Source organism: Molossus molossus, unplaced genomic scaffold, assembly GCF_014108415.1.
Source record: "Molossus molossus isolate mMolMol1 unplaced genomic scaffold, mMolMol1.p scaffold_m16_p_17, whole genome shotgun sequence".
Taxonomy (NCBI): domain Eukaryota; kingdom Metazoa; phylum Chordata; class Mammalia; order Chiroptera; family Molossidae; genus Molossus; species Molossus molossus.
Window position 1 is genome coordinate 33,286,065 of NW_023425352.1, and position 6,308 is coordinate 33,292,372.

Below are 6,308 nucleotides of genomic sequence, written 5' to 3' on the forward strand. Positions count from 1 at the left end.
TAAAAAGGGAAAGGAGTCTTTATGCAGGGAAGAGGGATTCTACAGAGTCCAAGTCAGTCTGGTGTCTCTGGGAGGTGACATGGGACATGTCCTGGAAGAGGATGCATTGGACAAGCTGGCATCCTTGTTGTATTCTAGAAATGACAAACTTGACAAGAAGGTTAGAAGGAACAATTCAAAAGTAAGGAGACTTATAACAACTAAAGGTCTAGTGAGAGGTAAAATCCATTTGTTAAAGGGAAAGATTAATTTATAGTGTCCCTAATTAGGTTGGAAGAGTGGCAGGTTGTGTTGCACCTGTCTGAAATCCTTTTGTCTACCATACTTAATCTAAATTAAGCTAAGGGAAATATTCTAAGATTTCACCCATGAGAAACTGTGGGCCTTTTCCGTCTGATCTGTTTGGGCAGAAAAAAAAAAGCAGTTTCAAGTGAAGCTGATAGACCATCCATGTTTCATTGACCCAACCTTATTTACTTATTTAGTCAGCCAATAAGTCCAATCCTTTGAGTCTTATTTCAGGAGACAATCATGCAGATGGTTTCTATAATTAGGTCTATATTGTGTGAGCATGCAATCAGGTATACAAGAACATAGGCATACTTTCTATGAAAACAGAAGCAAGAAAACAAAACACAAAGGTTAATGCACAAAGCAAATCATAAACCAGTTGCTAAGATTCCAGATGCAAGGCTTTGGCTAGAGTAAAAGCAAGCAGTAACAATCTGATTGTCTATAGTTAGAAAATCTCTGATGATGTCACTAGATGCTGAGGCCTCTATGGCATACATAGACACAGTCTTAAAAACAAAACTTTGAAGACAGTTAACTACACTGGAGTTCAATACCCACAATTGGGCATTGTGGTTAACACTGAAACAATTTTTCTCCCCAAGATTACCCTTATGTTAAAAAAACTGTATTATGTTCAGTTTTAGTTTGGCTTATTTGCATAAATACAACAAGAATAGAAATTGATCAAACTGATCACATAGGCTTTCTCAAATTTGTTTTGCTGGAATCTTACAGGAATTTTCAGATTGAGCTTTAGGGAGCAGTTAGCCCCTCAGGGCAGAGAAACCAAGGCCACAGTTGCTTGGAATACCTATAGGTTTGGGTCATGTTCTTGAGGTCCCATGTTCAAGGTGTCTTGAGGTTCCTTTCTTGCCATCTTTGTTCCATCTTGCATCCTTTGTTCCTTCCCTGGAAAGACTGCCATAAACCATGTGACCAAGAAAGGTACTAGGCCATTTCTGCAAGTGGCTTTTGATTGGCTTTGAGAGGTGATCTCAGTTCCTTAAGGCTTTCTGATGACATCCAGAATCCAGGCATGTCTCTCTTAGACATGGCATTCCAGGAAAAATCGTGGTTAATCAGACCACACAGTTTAGAATTGGTCTTATTGGATTATCACTTATTAAGAGGGATTAGGTAGAGAGAAAAAGCTAAAAGTGAGCAATTATCATTCCCTTGATTGGCAAACACATTCTATAATTTTTAGAAACATAGGCTTCCTCACTGGCAAACACATTGACACTTTAAAAGACATGCTTCCACGGGGACAGGTATACAGCAAAACCCATTTCGAAATTCACAGGTGAACTGAGGCTCAGATAAGATCTATTTATTAGAATCTGCATTCCAATTGATGTTTTTTGGAAACCAGTTATTTTCATTTCAGAGGCAATTTCTTTTGACAAACCCAGAATAAAATTCCATGCTAGAGTGGGCACTCTTGAGGAATGGAAATTGTATTATTGTTGATTTTGGGGAGATGTGGCGCCCAACGTGGGGCTCCAGCACGGGGGATCCAGTGAAGGACGCCGTTCGAGTGGCCGGCAGAAAGGAAAGCAAAGGAAAAGAAAGTAAAAGAAAAGAGGGAACGACGTGGGAACCTGCTACGTCTGCACCCCTTGGGTAAGTGAACGGCGATTATGGGTCAAGCATTGAGCCAAGATAAGATGTTCGTTGAAGGACTAAAAAAGGCTATCAAGGCACGAGGAGTAAAGGTGAAAATTAAGCATTTGTGTCAATATTTTGATTATATTAAAGAAGTTTGCCCTTGGTTTCCTACAGAGGGAACTATAGATCAAAAACGATGGGAAATAGTTGGTGATGCTCTTAGAGATTGCTATAAGACTTATGGACCCGAGAAGGTCTCGGTAACTGCTTTTTCTTATTGGAATTTAATGGATGAGATTCTGTCTCAGAGACATTCTGATCCTCTCCTTGCCAATGTAGTAGAAAATGGTGAGGGTATATTACAGAAAAAAAAAAAGAAAGAAAGAAAGGGAATGAAAATGAAAGTAAAGAATGTGAGGACCTCATGTCATTCGATAGTGATAATGAGGAAGAAAAAACCGAGCCCACTCGGAATAAAATTATGCCTAAAAACCACCCATGAGGGGAGCTGTCCCAAAGATCCCTCCCCGCATGCAACTTGCACCAGAGCTAGTACTGGAAGTCTTAGCCACAGCAATCAGACATGAAGAGAAAATAAAAGGGATCCAAATTGGAAAGGAGAAAGTGAAACTCATTATTTCCAAATGACATGATATTATACATAGAAAACCCCAAAGACTCCATCAAAAATCTATTAGACTTAATAAATGAATTTGGCAAAGTAGCAGGATACAAAATTAACATCAAGAGATCAACAGCATTCTTATACACCAATGATGAACTCACAGAAAGAGAAACTGAAAAATAAAATCCATTTACCATCATGGCAAAAAAATTAAGATACCTAGGAATAAACATAACCAAAGAAGTAAAGGACCTATTTGCAGAAAACTACAGGACACTGAAAAAAGAAATAGAGGAAGATATAAAAAAGTGGAAGCACATACCTTGTTCATGGATTGGAAGAATAAACATCATTCAAATGTACATATTACCCAAAGCAATCTATAGATTCAATGCAATCCCATCAAAATACCAACAACATATTTCACAGAACTAGAACAAGTACCTCAAAAGTTCATATGGAACCAAAAAAGACCCCGAATAGCCACAGCAATCTTGTAATAGAAGGACAAAGTAGGTGGGATCACAATACCAGATATCAGGTTATACTACAAAGTGACTGTAATCAAAACAGCCTGGTACTGGCACAAGAACAGGCATATAGACCAGTGGAACAGAATAGAGAACCCAGAAATGGACTCAAGATACTATGCTCAATTAATATTTGACAAAGGAGGTAAGAGCATACAATGGAGTAAAGACAACCTCTTTAATAAATGAAATTGGACAGCTACATGCAAAGAAATTAAACTAGACCATCAACTTAAACCATACACAAAAATAAACTCAAAATGGATAAAAGACTTAAATGTGACCTGTGAATCAATAAAAATCCTTGAAGAAAATGTAGGCAACAAAATTTCAGACATCAGGACTTCCGGTCAAGATGGCGGCGTACATAAACGCGGTATCGCGTCCTCCCACAACCACAACAAAGTTACAACTAAACTACAGAACAACCGTCATTCAAAACAGCCTGAAATCAAGCTGAATGTAAGTCCTATAACTACGAAATTAAATCAGCAGCCACATCCAGACTGGTAGGAGGGGTGGTGGTGGCGGTGGCGGTGGCGCAACGGGCTGGTCCCACACCCACGTGTGGTGGATAAAAATCAGGAGGCTCCCGCGTCTGGGAAGGTCCTTCTTGAGGACTGAGGGGTCTCCATACCACACCAGGTGCCCTGCTCAGGATTCCAGTGCCAGGAAGAGAAGTCCCCATAACTTCTGGCTGGAAAAACCAGCGGAAACTGAGGCTCAGGGAAGCTGAAGCGGCTGGAGCCCCAGGCAGCTTCCTAAAGGGCCCGCACACAGACTTGTCAGACTCTCTCCCTCTAAGCTTAGAGGGAAGGCAGCTCGAGGGGCACCAGAGACATACAGGGAAGAACTGAGCTGTTTGGCATGGGAGCGAGGGCTGGAGAGGGGGCTTTCTCGGGGACAAACGTGCTGTAAGAGGCCTTTGTTCCTTTGGTGAGCCCTTCCTGGGGGCGGCAGACAGTCTCCATATCAGGGACTCCAGCAACCTGGCTCACACTGGTAAAACCGCCCTGCTGACTCCCTGAGGCCCCGCCCCAACCCACCCAACTTTCAAGCCCACCCAAGCTGTTGCCACTTGCTTAACCATAGGATTGGCCAGTCTTGGATCCTGCTTCAGGTTTTTCCTAAATTCTTTCAAACGAGCAGCATCTGGTCTCAGCGAACCCCATACCTCTTATTAAGTAATACACAGAAACAAACACAGGGAGGCAGCCAAAATGAGGAGTCAGAGAAACAGGTCCCAAATGAAAGAACAGAACAAAACCCCAAGAAAAGAACTAAGCGAAATGGAGATAAGCAACCTAACAGAGGCTGAGTTCAAAATACTGCTTATAAGGATGCTCAATAAGCTTAGTGAGAACCTCAGTGAACTTAGGGAGGGCCTCAAGAGCATAAAAAAGGACCAGTTAGAAATCATGGATACACAGTTAGAATTGAAGGAGGCATTAACTGAAATAAAGAATAATTTACACAGCTTCAATAATAGAGTATGTAAATCCAAGGAGCAAACCATCGATTTGGAATATAAGGAAGCAAAAAATCCCAATCAGAACAGCAAAAAGAAAAAGAATCCAAAAAAATGAGGATAGTGTAAGGAGCCTCTGGGACAACTTCAAGCGTGCCAACATTCGCATCTTGGGGGTGCCAGAAGGAGAAGAGAAAGAACAAGAAATCGAAAACCTGTTTGAAACAATAATGGCAGAAAACTTTCTTACCTTGGTGAAGGAAACAGACACACAAGTCCAGGAAACACAGACAGTCCCAAACAAGATGAACCCCAAGAGGCCCACACCAAGACACATCATCATCAAAATGCAAAAGGTTCAAGACAAAGAGAGAATCTTAAAAGCAGCAAGAGAAAGGCAGCTAGTTACCTACAAGGGAGTTCCCATTAGGCTGTCAGCTGACTTCTCAAAAGAACTTTGCAGGCCAGAAGGGAGTGGCAAGAAATATTCAGAGTGATGAAAACCAAGAACCTACAACCAAAATTACTCTATCCTGCAAAGCTGTCATTTAGAATCGATGGACATATAAAAACTTTCCCAGACAAGAAAAAGTTAAAGGAGTTCATCACTACCAAACCATTATTATTTGAAATGATGAAGGGTCTTTTTGAAGAAAAAGATAAAACGTATGAACAAACAACATGGCAATGAATACATATCTATCAACAATGGAATCTACAAACAAAATGAACAGGCAGAATAGAAACATTCTCATAGATACAGAGAACATTTTGTTGGTTGCCAGTTGGGAGCAGGGTTGGGGGAATGGGTGAAAAAGGTGAAGGGATTAAGAAGCACAAATTCATTGCTAGACTGACAAACCTCAAAGAGAAAGGGGTTGGGGGGGTGGGAAGAAATAAATGAAAGAACTTATATGCATAACCAATGGACACAGACAATAGTGTGGGAAAAGGTGGGAAGGGGCGGGAGGGGGGAGGAGGGGGTCAATGGGGGAAAAATGTGGAACATCTGTAATACATTTTACATCCAACAATAAAGATTTGAAAAAATAAAAATTTCAGACATCATATGCAGCAGAATTTTCACTGATACATCACCTAAGGCAACAGAAACAAAAGAAAAAATGAACACATGGGACTACATCAAACTAAAAAGCTTCTGCACATCAAGCGAAACAACCATCAAAATGGAAAGGCAACCCACTGTATGGGAGAACATCATTGCCAATGATACATCAGATAAGGGGTTAATTTCCAAAATATATAGAGTACTCATACAACTCAACCAAAGGAAGACAAGGAACCCAATTAAAAAATGGGCAGAGGAGCTGAATAGACACCTCTCCAAACTGGACATACAAATGGCCAAGAGACATATGAAGAAATGCTCAACATCACTAATCATCAGAGAGATGCAAATTAAAATAACAATGAGGTATCACCTCACACCTGTCAGAATGGTCGCCATCAACAAATCATCAAACAGCAAGTGTTGGCGAGGGTGCGGAGAAAAGGAAACTCTAGTGCACTGCTGGTGGGAATGCAGACTGGTGCAGCCACTATGGAAAACACTATGGTGTTACCTCAAAAAATTAAAAATTGAACTTCCATTTGACCCAGTGATCCCACTTCTAGGAATATACCCTAAGAAGCCTGAAACACCAATCAGAAAGAATATATGTACCCCCATGTTCATAGCAACTTTATTTACAATAGCTAAGATCTGGAAACAGCCAAAGTGTCCATCAGTAGAGGAATAAATAAAAAAGCTGTGGTACATATA